This window comes from Pongo abelii, chromosome 14 (assembly GCF_028885655.2).
Source record: "Pongo abelii isolate AG06213 chromosome 14, NHGRI_mPonAbe1-v2.0_pri, whole genome shotgun sequence".
NCBI classification, from domain to species: Eukaryota; Metazoa; Chordata; class Mammalia; order Primates; family Hominidae; genus Pongo; species Pongo abelii.
In genome coordinates, this window is record NC_071999.2 from 25,580,989 (window position 1) to 25,598,922 (window position 17,934).

The following is a 17,934-nucleotide window of genomic DNA, read 5'->3' on the forward strand; positions in this document are numbered from 1 at the left end:
TGTATGTTTCAAAGAAAGGGCAGTTTCCTTAAAATCCTTAAAGACTTGTCACTTTGAAAACTGGAAACAAAATGTGAAAATGTTATCAGTCCATCTGGCAGTGTCCTTGGGTGTTTTTCAGAGTGGTCTCATAGTGCTATTTAACTATGCTGAATATTCCACACCCAGTCTCTGTAGGAAATTGTGATTTTTATCAGCGAAGAGGCAATTAAATGCTGTCATTTGGCACGTCCATCCATCAGGGATCTTATCACCCAAGAAGCATCCAGCAGCAGTTGCTGTCCTTTCCAGCTGGCAGACAGATAACAGAAACTGTCCTGTGTGAGGCACAATAGTCTAACGTGATTAGAAATCAGCCAAACTCTGGCTTCTCTTGAGCTATACTCCCCCACAGGCTGAATTACAGCTCTCCTACCAGTCCCACGGCGCTGAATGATGTCATGGGATCTGCAGTTCAGCGAGATGAAAGGGATAAAGCAGAACCCGCTGGCACTAGGAAAAGCTTCCAACACACAGTCCACAACACAGCTTGGGAACCAAAAAAGCTACAGATCCAGCCACTCAGCCCAAGCATGGGAGAACTACCAGCATTGCCTCATTGCAAAAAAGAGGAGGAAAACAACGTGATCCATGTTTAACAAAAGAATCTGTGGACTAGGAGGCGGGAGGGTAACTACCTGCTGAAAGTGAACTTTCTTGATGTCCATGCATATATATAAACTCAGCCCTGCCTTTGATGTTCAGCAACTGATCACTGATCAGATTACAGGCATTTCATCTCCCTGCTCGTCTGCCTTTGATCTGCATGGTTAATTTTATTTTCCTGGATTTGAAGTTTCGTCTGGGCTTGTGCTGACATACATTTTTGGGAAGGTAGAAGCATTTGGCACAGAAGTGCTGCCAGGAGAAACTAAGTTGCCAAACGGGTAAGTACTGCAAAGAGCTCAGCATGTTGCAGGTACTCTGTTTTAAGTTTTGTTATAGCTTTCACTGCATTTTTCGCATGTGTTCTGAGAAAAGAATGGTTTTAATTAATTTTTTAGAAAGCATTTATACAGCTGAATACTACATGATGCTGAATGTGTGTATCAGAGTAACTATGGAACTTGATGCAATTTTTAGTAGTTTGTACAAGAGGGTTTGCAGTCTGTCATGCAAATTTTACTTGGAAATGAGTTGTACAAACAGGACAAAACAGAACAGTGCTAACTTTAGCATGCAACCGGTACTTCAGCCCCTGAGATCTGTGAGCTATAATTGCTCTAAGTATTTACAGGTTACCTTATTTAGTAAACAGTCAGTGCAACTTTGCTTGTTGAAAATACTTTCTTTGTTTTCTTATATAAAAAAGTAAAATGTATCTCTGGCAATACTGTTTCTTTAGTTTATTTATTCTCTCACTTCCAAGAGGTAAATCTATCAAATACATTTCCTTATGTGTTTGTACACTCAAGGGAATCACTGAAAAACCATTCAAGTATGATTAAAGACTTTAATGTGTAAAACTGAAGAATTTAAAAACAGTGAGGATAAAGTTGCACTAAGTTTGGCTAAAAATACTCTAGTGATTTTCTATAACCTTTGGAAATAGCATAAGCCTTATTTACAGAAACATTCACAAGGTTAATATTCCTAAATTAACATTTACTTTACATTTATAGTGACAGCTGTTGTAAGTCAAAATTTGCCAACTGTTTATGAAAACTATCTGAGTAATCAAGTTATTATGTTACATAAAGTATCTTAGTCACATTTTCACTTTAGCTAATGCCCAACATGACAAAACCAAATTATATTGCTGTACCGAATTTGAAAGTTAACTGTTATTTTTTTGTCAGTTCATGATACACACACACTCACGCTCACACACACAGAGTAAAATCTTTACAGTGAAATATAAAAACTAAATACAATGGAAAAGTAACACTGATACTTTGTTCGCGATGATTTTTTTTTTTAATGTTCTAATCCTAAATTTATCTGGGCAAAATATTTAATTATTATCACAAGTCTATTTGATGCTAGCTGAACCACAAAGAAACCATAAGTGATAAGACCAGTTATCCTTTAGTCTGAAATTCTGATGAAACAGGAAAGGTCTAATGAGTCTCATTTCATATGTAATTAATTTTTCAGAGCCATTTAATTAAATTACTTTCTACACTTTCCTCTTGATACTAGAAGGGTAATTAGCATTGTTTATTTAATTTTAAAACTTAGCTAGTTGTTAAGTGGAGGTTATTTAAAGCCATGCTAAACTGATTATATTTTTAAAGTGTGTCAGTAATAATTTAATCTTAAAGATTTAACTGCTGTTTTTAGTCATGTCAGGAGAGGCATTTGCTTTTTTTTTTCTAAGAGTACAACAAATCATGTTCACAATATCCTGCAATATTGGTTTAGTTTGTTTTTTTTAAATTTGTTTGCTTAAAATCTTCCTTTTAATCACAAAAGTGGTATTAATGTTCACATTCAGATAAAGAAAATTAACCTTTTAAAACAATGACTGGAGACGGTGCCTAAAGAAATAGTGTGTTTGAAACTTGCTCATTTAGTTCAGATTTGGATTTTAAAATTTTTAAAATGACTATTTATTCTGCTACTAGGATCATTTTAACAAATACAGGCTCTCCTCAGCACAAAACAAAGGGAGAATTAGTAATTATCTGATTAATTTAGGCTTTGTAGAAAACTAGCTTGGGCAAGTCAAGTCCTTGAAAATCCACTTCAGTGTCTGAATTAATTCAGTTAATTGTTTACTTCTAGTGTCATTGTTGAGAAATGAAATAGAGTGTATTTGATTTTAAAAGAAAGATGGTTATATCTGAAGGTACAGGTACAGTCTCAAAAGGCATTTCCTAATTAACTGCCGCAAAATGACTTTGGCAGATACAGTCCCATTACTTCTACTGAACAAAACCCTTATGTGACATTTTTCAAAGCACTTTCCTATCTGTTGCTTCAATGGCAGCTTTGTTACTACAGAAAGTCCAAGTCTTCAAAAGACTTTTATTTTGAGTCCTGATACTGTCACCAATTAGCTATATGACCTCAAGAGAGTTTTCTCATGTGTGAAGTGAGGGAGTTGATCACATCATCTTTATGAAATAAGCAGGATTGGAATTTTTATGGCCATTTTACTGATGAGGGAACTGAGGCTATAGAAAATGAATGTCCCTATCTTAACAAGGTCACATGGCTGATTTTCCCAGTTCTAGTCCAATGTTCTTTCCAGTCTACCATGAGGGGTCTGCTTTCCAACAACTGCTGAAAACAAATGCACCCTGAAGCTCATCAAAGAACAATATTAGTTTGAAAAATAAAGAGAGCCACTTCCTATTGTAGTGCTTTTTTTTTTTTGCTTCCGTGATAGATATGTCAGTCAGCTGGATTCGTCTGATTATTTCCCAACTGTTCCTTCTACTTCTGGACTTCTAAGCTGTCTAAATACAGTAGCTGCTACCCATAATTTAACATAATTTAACATGTAAAATAATTTTCACAAAAAGTTTAGTGCATCAATGTGATGTGGAATTATATAGGTATTTGTGTGTTTGTCTCTGTGTGTATGTGTATATAGGAGTTTGGCATTATATCAACACATATTTGTGCGCTTTGAAGGAATTGATATTTTCTTAGATGATGCCAGTGGCATCCACAAAAAGTTTAATAATTAAAGGTTAATTTTCCTCCAGGGAAATTCCCAGTAGGATTTTGTGAAACTTCAGTTGACAAACTCAATGTGCATTTCAAACATGATATGATATGTGTTTCATATCATGTTTGATTATGTTAAGAATCTTGAGCATGTTTTCATTAGCTCTTTGCTTTTCTTCCTTGAAAAAACATATCTTGGGGCCAGGCGCAGTGGTTCACACCTGTAATCCCAGCACTTTGGGAGGCCGAGGCAGGCGGATCACGAGGTCAGGAGATCGAGACCATCCTGGCTAACACGGTGAAACCCCGTCTCTACTAAAAATACAAAAAATTAGCCGGGCAAGGTGGCAGGTGCCTGTAGTCCCAGCTACTCGGGAGGCTGAGGCAGAAGAATGGTGTGAACCCGGGAGGCAGAGCTTTCAGTGAGCCGAGATCATGCCACTGCACTCCAGCCTGGGTGACAGAGTGAGACTCTGTCTCAAAAAAAAAAAAAAAATATATATATATACACATATATATGTATATATTATACATATATTATACAAATAATTAAAATTTTTCACACAAGGTATATATATATACATATATATGTGTACTATATATACATATGTGTATATATTATATACCTTGTATATACGTATATATGTATATATGTACATATATACACACACATATATGTGTGTGTATATATATATATACCTTGTGTGAAAAATTTTAATTTAGTTATTGATAAAATTTTATACAAATACAGGACTCTCATGGCCAAACAGCTGCCCTCATAATAGGGCTTATCACCCTCCTTAGGATTCCTATATATACAAGATTATTACTAAGATGACCTATATTTATTAATTCACTCATTATTAATTAATTCAATATCTATTAAGTACTTGTGCAAGGATAAATAACATGTACAAGATTATAGGAATAATTCAGTGGCAGCATTGTGTTCTACATTTTTTTTGTTCTGGGGCTAGGTGGTTCATTCTTTCTCTTATAAGAATTACACAAAGCTGAACTTGACTGTCAGCAAACATTATAGCCAAAACTTTGGCCAAAAATGTGGGCTCCAGGTTTTTTTTTCCTTTCATATATTTTGTAAGAACTATTAGACATTTTTAATAGTATTTTCTGTCAAGATGGCCACAAAGGACCTCCCTAAGCCGTGAAGGTATAATGTGTTCTCCCTCTGCTTCAGGAGTGAACTGAACTCAACCGTCTGGCATTGGTTTAGTCGGATTGTCTTTCTGTGTCGGCAAGGCCAGTCCAAGCCACCCTGGAAGAATGAGTGATTTGATCCCTTTAAAGGCTGGTTGTTTAAAACGTTGTCCGCCTGGGTGAGCTCTATGATGGGAGGGCAGAGGGAGGCTCCCTGGTGGCTGTGTTGGTTGTGCTTTAATTTCTCCTCTACTGTCACTAGTCATTCAGCTTTGGCTCCAAAGTTGTTACCTCAAACCCACCCACTTGGCAAAATCAATACTCACTTCTTTAGATTAAGTAGGTAGTTTAACACCCTCCTTTGTGACTTAAATTTTCTCTTTGATGACAAGGGGAAGGAGAAGTCATGTGGGGGTTTCAATTGACTTCATAAACCATTCCTTCCAACATAACCCACTGTCTTTGAGGGGAATTCTGATAAGGATAGTTTTCTCCATCCTGCTAAATGCCCCCCATTCTTTGGTTGCTCTATAGCTTAGCACCATGGACTGCTGCTCAGCCAGCCTGGCCTCAAGCCAGTCCTAGGTCAGGGAGTCCACCATGTTCATCAGGAAGCAGAGAAGGAGAGTCAATGGACTGTCTCTTCTCTCATCAAACTCATGAAAAGGGTCTAGCCAATGAGGTACTCAGGGCCAGACTCACAAAGATCAGTGCAAGTGCTGCAACTTGCAACAAATTTGCTCTGTAAGTGTCTTGAGCTCCACATTATATAAATTATATTAAAAAAGCCTCCTTGGGTTTTTTATATATATTGGTTTATGCACCCATGGTATGGTGAAGATTATGTTGAGATACAGAAAGCCCAGATTCTGATTCCAGCTTTGTTAATTAACTTGATGTGTGACATTCAGGAAGTCACTGGGCATTGGCCTCACAGTGCTCCCTCAGCCCCATGCTGATAGTCTATAATTGGCAGTAGTAGGTACTGGGAATTACTTAAATAGCTAGGTCTTGGGGGTTCCTCCTCCACTTATTTTCTTAACTGTATTTGGAAAACTTTATTACCCTTTGAGATTCTCACTCTCAATTACTAATTCATCCAACAAATTTTTAATGAGAACTTACTATGTGCCAAAAACTGTAAACCAAAGAGACAAAATTTCATATTCTCCTGTAGCTTGCATTCTATTCCATTTTTTTTCCCCAAGGAATAGTGATTTACAAGAGAAATGACTAGAAGTCAGGCAAGTTTTCATTAGCTTTGCTACCAGTGAGCTAGTTTATCACTGAAACTATTTTTTCAGGGGTTTTTCAAGTTTTCCTTAGTTCAACTTTTGGGGAAAAATATTTTAAACAAATGCACTTTGTATCAGCTCTCAGATATTGCTAAAACTATCTTCAGAAAACTAACTTTTAACATAAATCTTAAAAACAAACACCTCTATCAAGATTGTCATAGCAATTTTGCTTTTCCAGTAAAAATTGTAACCCATTAACTATATGCAGTGTTTTAAAGGAAGTAAAATGCTCCCCGTCCTAATTACAAGCATCCATTTTCATTTTGCATGAGCCTAAGGATCACAGAATTCTTTTTTTTTTGAGACGGAGTCTTGCTCTGTCCCCCAGGCTGGAGTGCAGTGGTGTGATTTTGGCTCACTGCAACCTCTGCCTCCCAGGTTCAAGTGATTCTCCTGCCTCAGCCTCCCTAGTATCTGGGATTACAGGCACCTGGCACCATGCCCGGCTAATTTTTGTATTTTTACAGAGACGGGGTTTCGCCATGTTGGCCAGGCTGGTCTCAAACTCCGGACCTCAGGTGATCCGCCTGCCTCGGCCTCCCAAAGTGCCAGGATTACAAGCGTGAGCCACCGCTCCCGGCCCACAGAATTCTTTTTATACTACTATGGTGCTCAATTGTGTGCCTGAGTTTTTGTTCAGACACTGTCTCCAAATCATATAACACTCAAATGAGGGAAAGTGGGAACTATAGAGTTTGTTCCCTCAGCATCTGAGGGGGACTGCTTTCAGGACACCCTCTTGGATACCAAAATCTGCAAATGCTCAAGTCCCTTACAAAACATGGTATAAATTTGCATATGCTTTGAATCATCACTCTATTACTTATAATATCTAATACAACGTCAATGCTGTGTACATAGTTGTTATACCATATTGTTTAGGGAATAATGACAAAATAAAGTGTACATGTTCAGTACAGACACAACTATTCTTTTTTTTTCCAAATATTTTCAATCTGCAGTTGGTTGAATCCATGATGTGAAATCCATGGATGTGGAGGGCCAACTGTGTTTAGCTTAATGAGCCTCTTTAAAGAATTAGATGAATCTAACAGCTGGAGTGCAGAGGTTCAATGTCCTTTTTCTCACCATCAATGATCATTTATTGATTGATGCTAGGCATTGTAAGAGGCTATATTGCTACTAAGAATGGCTATTCAGTGAGTGCCAGGCATTGGCCTAAGCACTTTAAATACCTTATCTATTAATACTTAACAACCATCAATGAAGCAACTCATTTTACATATGGAGAACCAGAAACTTAGAGAGGTTAAGTAACTTTTCCAAAGTCATGCAACTACTGAATGACAGGTTGGCATTGGGACCAGATTGTCAGATGCCCAAGCCCATTCAGGCTAACAATAGGTTCTCTCTCTATTGTAAGCTAACAGGCTAACTGGGAAGACCAGTCAAAACACATAAAATGATTCAAGAACTAATGAACTCAGTAATGTGTTACTGTCTCTAAGGACAAAAGGAGGTCAGAGAGAAGAAGAACATTTGGTTGAAGTCAGAGAAGGTAGTTCCTGAGCTGGCAGATTCAATTCCACTCAGAAAGCTTTGGTTGAACATTTATTTGAATGAGTGATACTGTCAGAGATACAAATCGGAACAAAATATGCCCCTTCTCTGAAAGTGTTTTTAACTCCTTGAAGAAGAAAGTTAGTACACAGAATCTTATGATACAGGACACAATGGGCAAGTGCTAAATTGCTACAAACCTTGGAGCATGGAAATATATAGGCTCAGAATTGAGGGAAAACTCGTGAGAGCCGTGGCTTTTGAGCGAAGTGCTGAAACTGGAGTAAGGCAAGTAGGTAAAGCTCAGAGGTAGGATGGGAGAGCACGAAGAGGAAGTAGAGAGCAAAGGAAGGGCCACGCGGTGCAGTTTATAAAGCCTGCTCCAGAGGCGAGGCAAGGCTGGTAATAGGTGTAGGGCTGCACCTGCACATCTTGGAATGCTAATCTAAGGAGCGCAGAATCCATTCTTTTCAGTGAAGAACTTCCTGTGACTCTTCAGCCTGACAGTAGCAGTGATGAAAGGCGGGAAGCAGGGTTGATGACAGAGGCAGTGCTGTGGTGAGGGGTGGGGAGGGTCTGCATGGTGGTGGAGGAGGTGGTGGGCACCAAGACAAAGAGAGGACGATGCAGGACTGCGTGAGACCTTGCAAAAGAAGATGCAGTAACTCAGCTTAGAAGTGCTGAGTATCCATCGTATGCTAGGCCCCGTGATATCGGGATATCAAGGAATTAGGAGATGCCCTCGGGAGATCCAGGTGTAGTTGGGGAAGGAAACACAGATAAAGAAGTGACTTTTCAGGTTCAGCGGGATGTGGGAATGAATATGGTAGTGATGTGCACTGAGGGCTGGAGTGTGATCAGGTAGCCGCTGGGAGATGTGACAGGGAACCACACACTTGCCTTGAGGTTCAAATTAGATAATGTACATCATTTGGAAATCGTTTACCGATAAGTCGTTATTGTGATCTATATTCTGGATGTGTTAGATTTGAAATATACAACCTCTATCAAGGTGTGACATCGGGAATGATAATATTTTTAACATTGTTCACAAGTACCTAGTATAGTGCTACGCTGTTGGAAGCTTGGGATCACAAGCTGTGCTTTTGGGCAATGAAATACAGCAACCTATTCACTCATTCATTCAACAAATACTGATGGAGGGGCTCCAGTGGGCCTTGGGGTATAGAAAAGAAACAGGGACTTGGATCCATTCAAACAGTGCACTTGAGTCGGGAAGTCAAAACCAACACGTGAGAAACGGTGGATGCCTTGGTACCAAAGTCATGCACCGTATCTTGGGTGAACGAATAGGACAATACTGCTTGCACTTTTACAGCATTCTACTGCTGTAAAAGTATTTTGTTACAGACGCGATTCTCTTAACCCTTTCAGCAAAACTGCCCAGTGAGCCCCTGGCCCTGGCCCCGCCTCGCACGCGCTGGTGCTACAGCTGTGGTGCAGACGTCCTTCCGCCGCGAGGGTGCGGCGGTCTCGGGGCGAGTGCTTCCCGGCCTGCAGGAGGCGAACTCGGGCTTCCCCGGGCTTCCCCGGGAGGCGTCCGTGGGAACGCGCACCGGCGAGTCCCTGCCGGCTGGGGAGCCGAGGTCTGCGACCTCCGCCGACCTGAGCTCAGGCGCAGCAGCGCAGACCTGGCCGCCGTATCCCCTCTGGGTGGGATGGGGGCCCACGCGGGAAAGGCTGAAAGGTGGGGAACACCACGGCGGAAAGGAAGCCTCCCTCTCTGCTCTGAAGGAAAGTTTCCCAACACAGCCATGTTCTTGGTGGTCTCCGGTTCCCCATCTCCAAGCCCCCAGTCAGCCTCACATTCATCCGCTTCAGCAGCCCCGGAGTGGGGGCCTCCAAAGAACCCAACTGCAGAGCAAGTCAGGCTGACGCAGTGTGGGCTGGGGGCGGGGCTCTGGACGGGGGCGGAGCCACGGAGAGGGCGGCGATGAGGGCGGGGCCCGGGTGGGCGGTGCCTTGGGCGGGGCTCCTGGTGGGCGGGGCTCCGGGGTGGCTGCCGTTGCCGGGCTACGGGAGAGAGCGGAGCCCTGCGCTGGGAGGTGCACGGCGTGCACGCTGGACTGGACCCCCATGCAACCCCGCGCCCTGCGCTTTAACCAGGACGGCTCCGGGCGCCCCTGAGCCTCGGGCTCCGGCCCGGACCTGCAGCCTCCCAGGTGGCTGGGAAGGTAGGTGTGTCGCTGTCCCGGGCGCGCGGCGTCCCGCGAGGTCTTCAGCCCTCGCCCTGGTGGATCCCCGCTGGGTGGGAGCCGGGAGAGGAGGCGGCCGCCCGAGGGAGGGAGGAGCGCAGGCGGGGGCTGCTCGCGGGCGGAGTACTGCGAGGTGAAGGGAACCCCCGGAGGGGCTGACCGGGTCCCGGGGCCGTGACAGGCGGCGAGGCGGTGGGAGGGGAGCGTGTGAATTCACGCCGGGTCCCCGCGGGCGGTGCGAGCGACGCGACCTGGACTCCTATCCGGGATATTGTAAATAGATCTGCTTGTGAGGCTCACGACTGGGAGCCTGTCACTCTGCCCAAGCCCGATCCGGCCCCGGCGCCCGCCTGCGTCCTGCGGAGGTCCCCTGAGCCAGCGCGCGGCTGCAGGCGTCTCGGGGCCGCATCCCGGGCCAGCGCCGGCGGCGGGAGAGCGTTGTCTGTGAGCGGCCCAGGGTATATTCCTTCTGTGGGAAAGAGTTCCTTAGAGTTCAGCAGGAATTATTAGTATATTGATGAGTAGAGCCTGTGATAGATTTAGAGCGTGAGAAAGCCAGCTCTTACAATGCGTGTAATGCCATCTCATGGAACAGAAATTTGGCTAATATACTCCTGGAGATCAAGTTTGGCGGATCAAAATTCTGTGATCTGTTTTGATGGTAGTGCAGTAGTCATCCAGTCTCCGTTCACTATTGTAAGAAATCCATGTCATTTTTTTTGCATTTTAATAAAGGACTCAATTTGCATACCACATCACCATTGTTCAGTGTTTCTTTTAACTGAAACAGTTTAACCCAAGATATGTATGAAGACGTATTTTTTACTCCGATGACAGTTTCTTTGACTACAAAACAAAACAATTTCTTTATGTAAACAGGAAACAGTTATTGTTAAACATACCCCATGCAAACGATATTTCTTAGGGTTGTCATTTCATGATCAGATATTAGATGCAAAAGGGAGGATTACATTGCGTTACTTCAGGATTTACTCAGTACCTTTTCTGTGGTGCAGTTTCACCTTAGGCGTTTTTGCCAACACTACTTTCATGTAGTCTTAAAAATTCCAGGCAGTGCTTATTATCTAATTGGAAGGTATAGAACTGGAGGAGTGAGAATTGAGTCCTAGTGTGGAAGACAATTTTTGACATTCACAGAAATGTGAGTACTTAAAAAGAAAGCTTCTTTGCATAACATTTATCAAATTGTTCTGAAAGTAAAACAAAACATAGAAATGCATTTTCATTTGGAAAATATAGCCTTGGCATCAATGCATGAAGCGTTATCATAAGCTCTGTTCTTTACTTTTTAATCTATGAAAATGTCTTACCATACCTACTTTATTACCAAAGCCACATGGCTTTATTGACTTTAGGAAACTTTTTTCCATAGTAAGTGCTAACTCTGAGAGGTGGTGTTAGTATTTTCAGAACAATCATAAAAGTTATTTGTTTCTTTGGCCGGAGTGTGTCTTGCAACTCTGAGTCCAGGCTGGATCTTGAATATGCAGTTATGGACACATGAAGAGCATTATGCACTGGAAATTGCAATGTCGATGTGCCTTTTCTTTTTTTTCTTTTTTTTTTTTTTGAGATGGAGTCTCGCTCTGTCACCCAGGCTGGAGTGCAGTGGCGCTCTGCGCACTGCAAGCTCCACTTCCCGGGTTCACGCCATTCTCCTGCCTCAGCCTCCCGAGTAGCTGGGACTACAGGCGCCCGCCACCACACCCGGCTAATTTTTTGTATTTTTAGTAGAGACGGGGTTTCACCGTGTTAGCCAGGATGGTCTGCATCTCCTGACCGCGTGATCCGCCTGCCTCGACCTCCCAAAGTGCTGGGATTACAGGCGTGAGCCACCGTGCCCAGCCGTCGATGTGCCTTTTCTATCCAGAAGACTGAATAAGGAACATTGCTCACATGTAAAAGTAGCTGTAAAAGAGATTTTTTAAAGGGACAGAACTTTTTTTTTTTAACTTCAGATGATAATAGGCTTTTTACATATATTTTATAATGGAAAATAGATTGCGACATGTAATGTCACATGCTGTCCTTAATATATTAATTTCCTAGTTATAGCTCTGTTACATGAATTTAGGGCATGTTGGGGACTTTTTAAACATAAGTAAGGAATTCTGCTAACATTCATAAAAAGAATTTGAGTCTCTTTTTTCACCTATTGCAATCTCTGAACCTATGCTTAACTCAATCCCCTGTGGCCAGTTCTACCCCTCAAAAATCAACACGATTCAAACAAAAACTCCAGGCATCTTTAGTACGTGAAAAAAGCCAAAGCCCTTTTAAAACTGATGTATCAATATTTAAAGTCAAGCATTAAAAAGTCTGGAAAAGGCCAACATGTTCTGTTTGTGTTGACTACAGATTGAGTATGAATGCCCACTTGAATAAAACACACACCCAATAAATACACTGACAGCTGCCTATGTGATAAGAGAGCCAGGGAATAGTTAAACCGTTAAATATATTTGTCTTGTGGCAGCTGATTATTAAATATTCACAGGCTTGGCCGGGCGCGGTAGCTCACGCCTATAATCCCAGCACTTTGGGAGGCCGAGGTGGGTGGATCAGGAGGTCAGGAGATCAAGACCATCCTGGCTAACATGGTGAAACCCCGTCCCTACCACAAATACAAAAAAAAAAAATTAGCCGGGCGTGGTGGCGGGCGCCTGTAGTCCCAGCTACTCGGGAGGCTGAGGCAGGAGAATGGCGTGAACCCGGGAGGCGGAGCTTGCAGTGAGCCGAGATTGTGCCACTGCACTCCAGCCTGGGCGAGAGTGCGAGACTCCATCTCAAAAAAAATAAATAAATAAATAGTAAAGATTTAGGGTGATGCATATGTGAATTACCCCGATTTGATCATTACACATTGTATACATATATTAAAACATCACTGTCTCCGATAAATATTACAATTATTACATGTCAACTGAAATTCAACAAAACTAACACCCTTAGTGAGATTGATTCGCATATAGTAAGTGGCATATATTTAAATTTATAATTAGGTAAGTTTTGATTTACTGTGAAACTGCCAACACAATCCTGATGGTGAACACATAAAACACACCCAAAAGTTTCCTTGCAACTTGTTGTAATCCCTTTCTTCCATATTTCTTTGCCCTCTTCAGGCCCCTGACAACCTCTGATCTGCTTTGTCATTATGTATTAGTTCGCAGTTTCTAGAATTTCATATAAATGTAATCGTATAGTATGTCATTCTGGGAGGAGGGGTCTGGCTTTTCACTCACAATAATTATTTTGAGTTTCATTCACATTATTACAGGTATCAAAAGTTAAATCATTTTTATTGCTGACTAGTATTCCATTGCATGCATCTTGACTTGTTTATGGACACATGGTTGCTTTCAGTTTTTAGCTATTATATATAAAACTGCTATGAACATTCATGTGCAACTTTTTGTACGAAAGTTTACTTTCCAAAATATTGGGAGAAGAATATCTAGGTGTTATTAAAGGTGTGTGCTTAACATTTTGAGAAATGTCCAAATTGTTTTCCAAAGTGGTTGTTACACTTTCATTTCTAGTAACAGTGTATGGGAGTTCAAATTCTCCAAATCTTCACCAACAATGGTGTGACCAGATGTTGTATTTTAGACATTCAAATAAGTAGGCCGTAATAGTTCATTGTGGATTTAATTTTCATCACTCCAGTGGCTAAAAATGTTGGGCCAAAAAAAATGATAAAGTAACCCTCTAGGTGAAGAAAAAGAAAATTAAAGTGGGTATGAACATAATTTTTTTTTCATGATTTAGTGATTGAGTTCTTGGTATTTTATGTGTCTAAAATGTTTACATTTAAAAGTAAGATGTTTCAACAGTATTGGGTTATCTTCTAGTCCACATGTCACATAATATGTACCTTTATTTACCTTTTAAACTGAAGTTTTAAAACCTGGGTTTTAAAAAGAGAACAACTACCCATCAGCAATTACAGAAGACAAAGGAACTTGTGTATCTGAAGACTGAATGTTATTTATCAGCTCTTTGGTCAGCTTGGATTGGTCACATGTGTGGAAACTGGGAAATAATAGGGGCTACTTACACTGGAGAAGAACACTACAAATGGGGTAAAGAGTGGTTTTGGAATCTATCCAGACTTCCTTCTAAAATAAAAATTTAAACAGCTGTGTTTGAGAGATGGGCATGCACAATTCTTGTAAGAAAGACTGTGTAGATGTTTGAGGTCCCCTTAGTCCCTGATGCTACCATTGTTCCATTTGCATTTCAGGGTAGAGAAACATTCATGAATTTTGGGAAAAGTGCAAAATTCATGAATTTTGGGAAAAGCACATTAGTTACAATATGCTTGTTGACTGAACATTTTGAGAATTCTGACAGTGATTTTCCTAATGCAAAGATGATAAAATGTACAACTTAGAGAAATAAAAAGAATTAGTCTCAGAAAACCCTGCACGAGGTTATTTTTTGTTGTTGTTGTTTTTATTTATTTTTATTTTATTTTTCTTTATATCCATAGGGTTTTGGGGAACAGGTGGTATTTGGTTGCATGAGTAAGTTCTTTAGTGGTGATTTGTGAGATTTTGGTGCACCCATCCCCTGAGCAGTATACACTGAACCCAATTTGTAGCCTTTTATCCCTCACCCCCTTCCACCATTTCCCCCCAAGTCGCCAAAGTCCATTGTATCATTTTTATGCCTTTGAATCCTCATAGCTTAGCTCCCAGTTATGAGTAAGAACATACGATGTTTGGTTTTCCATTTCTGAGTTACTTCACTTTGAATAATAGTCTCCAATCCCATCCAGGTTGCTGTGAATGCCATTGATTCATTCCTTTTTATGGATGAATAGTATTCCATCATATATATATATACCATAGTTTTTTTAGCCACTCGTTGATTTATGGGCATTTGGGCTAGTTACATATTTTTGCAACTATGAATTGTGCTGCTATAAACATGCGTGTGCAAGTATCTCTTTTGTATAATGACTTCTTTTCTCCTGGGTAGATACCCAGTAGTGGGATTGCTGGATCTAGGTTAAGTTTTATTTAAAAAAAAAAAAAATAGGAGCCTAATAGAGGCCCTTACTGTTTTGAACTTTGGGAGAATTGGAGATACTGTATTTGGCAGCAGAAAATTTTTAAGCTTTTAGGGTTTTTAGTAGAAAATACCTTGTAATTTGAAAAAGGGAAACCATTCTCATTTTCCAGCCAATAACAATACGTATATTCTTATCACAGCACACCTCTGTGAGTTCCTAGTCTACAAAGGGGTCTGCCAACTCTACTATGTAAGAAGAATGATTTTCAGAATATAGTGAGATTGAAGGCTAAGATACAGAATAGCTAGAAGCTGGGGGTTATTGTTTTGTTTGGAAATAGCATTACTCTAAATTTCTAATTAATGTTTTATTCTCTTTGCATGTGGGACTGGCAGTTTTTCTAAGTCATTCATGATTATGTTGTGCCATTAAAATGTCAAAGGCTGTATTTATAGCATTGGCTTTATTTCAGTGCTGATTTATAAATTGTAAAACTGCCAGTTTAATATCAACATTTTAAAAATGTTTCATCTTATTACATATTAGAAAAATGTATGGGTTGAATATAGTTTCATTACATAGTGTGAATACAGTTTTTTAGATGAAAACTGTTACCAATTGCATGCACTGCATCTGTTGGATAATAAATAGCTTTCAAGAGAGAGGAAAAAAAGAAAATTAAATAATTTATTCTGAAAAAAAGAGTATCCAGATTATTAGAATTATTACAAAGCACATATGTTTTCGTCATTTACGCCGTCAAAAATATAGATGATTCTCAGAAAGGTTACTGATTATAATATAATTTTCTTTCTAATTATCACCATTCTTCCTCCTTAGTGATTCTTGTCTATATTAGAGCACTACCTTCAAGAAATGGGGTTCTGACCTGGATTTGTTTTACCACAGTGACTTGCATTTCAACTTCAGGTTATATTTGCTCATATTTTTCACATATACTGTTTTATCCCTTAGAACTCTGAGAAGTAAACTGTTACCCCTAGTTAATGAATTTCTCTCTTCATTTAGCATGCTTTGGGCACATATTGTGAGTTGCAGTTCTATAGTGAAATCACAGCTCTTGTCATTAAGCCCTCAAACCTTATTTGATTGGTGGTCAACTCCAGTGGCTGGGTTGGTGATAAAATGAGGGAAGAGAGCCCAGTGTGACAGTGGGGAGTGGTGGAGACTAGTGCACTAAAGATATGTCCTTCCATGTAAGGGACAACTGATCATTAGCTCTAGCTCATATTGCCTTGATGTGGGGCTCAGGGCTGTCAGATTGTCTTAATTTTTCAAGAACATTTCTCATTTTTAATATTGAAAGCAAATTTTAAAGATTAAGTGCTGCAGTGACTAAAGAAGATAAATGTAGCCGGGCGCGGTGGCTCACGCCTGTAATCCCAGCACTTTGAGAGGCCGAAGCGGGCGGATCACGAGGTCAGGAGATCAAGACCACGGCGAAACCCCATCTCTACTAAAAATACAAAAAATTAGCCGGGCGCAGTCGCGGGCACCTGTAGTCCCAGCTACTCAGGAGGCTGAGGTAGGAGAATGGCGTGAACCCGGGAGGCAGAGCTTGCAGTGAGCCGAGATCGCGCCACTGCACTCCAGCCTGGGTGACAGAGCGAGACTCCATCTCAAAAAGAAAAGAAAAGAAAAGAAATGCTGACCAGACGCAACAAAAAGGCTAGAAAGAGAGAGGAGTAACCAGGTAATTATGCAGTGAGTGGAAGTCCAGGGTGTTGTGGAAGCAGAAAGAAGAGATGCTGATGCAGATTTAAGGGACCTGTGACAGGCTGGGAGCAGGCATTGTAGAGGAAGGGACAATTAAGGGACCTGCTGGTGGAAGCAGTCACTGTGGTTTGAGATCCAGGGGTCCGCCCAGCCAATCAGACATGAAGCCCAGAGCTGCCCTTCCCTGGCAGTGCTCCCCTGTCTCGGCGTGGTGACACGCTAGCACCGGTGTTCATGATTTTGGGCAAGAAGGCACAAGGGGTGTGCATTATAACACCTATTGGATTTATCTTAGTTAGAGGGAGGCCAATTAGGACACATCCGTGTTAGTTACCATTCACTCAAATGAGCAGGCTGAGCAGCTTTGAGAAGCAGCCACTCTGTGTGCAGCTGAACAGCATGTTCCCTGCTCTGCACTTGGGGTTTGTGTCCCTTCTTCTTTGCATGCTCCTGATACTGCCAAGCTGCGTATTGTTGTTGAATAGCAGATAGTGAGGCTGACATTTCATGCTTGTGGAATACAGTAAACCAGGCATCATTAGTCTTCTCCCTAGTGCTTATGTGGAGGACATGTACAGAGAAACAGTTTCTGTGTACATGTCCTCCAAGAAATGCATACTAGACTGTTACAGATGCTGTGGAGACTGGAGGTTTTGGCAAACTGTAAAAACCCCAGCAGCCAGACCCAGGGTACATAATCTCAGTTATTTGTATGGCTTGTGCTTGCTAAATCATCCCCAAATAAATAGAACACTGAAGCATATAAAAGCATTTTTCTATCTTTGGGCCAGACCTTGAATGTCCAGAATTTAAAAATAATTTTAATAAATAACCTTTTGATTGCCTTATTTTTATTTTAAATATTATTACTTAAACGCTTAAGCTATTTCATTAAATTTTCCTTCTTTTTATGAATGCCAAAGAATTTCATAAGGAATTTCATTCCACTCCAGGAAATTCAAGGTCGCACTTATAGCCCTCCACCAGCTAAATTGTTTATTTCTAAAATACTCCTAGGCCAGGCTATGTCAAAAGGTGTTTTGGAGATCACTGCCTTGGCCAACCTGTGAGCTCCCTTGAAGGAACAAGTTGTAGTGTCTTCTAGCCTAGTCCTGCCTCCTTTCAGGCACCTAATGACCGTTTAACCAACGTTTGTTGAATAAATAAATACATGATTAAATGTATTACTGCATTATGTGTCTCTCATCGTTTTGTTGAGGTAGCCCTGCTGTCCCGAATGGCAGGAGTCATTGGATGCTGGTGATGGGTTAGGACACAACCCTAGGTCAGCATGGCAGGATGCTGA

The 17,934-nt window shown here is 41.0% G+C and overlaps 1 protein-coding gene across 1 annotated transcript in view; it reads left to right on the forward strand.

Annotated features, from left to right (window-relative positions):
• Window positions 1-519: 519 nt before the first annotated feature.
• The window catches only part of TNFRSF19 (TNF receptor superfamily member 19), a 49,272-nt gene continuing 31,857 nt past the window's right edge, over window positions 520-17,934 (forward strand). Inside the window, 1 exon segment of the mRNA NM_001131945.1 lies at window positions 520-926. The gene's annotated coding sequence lies outside the window, so the exon portion shown is untranslated.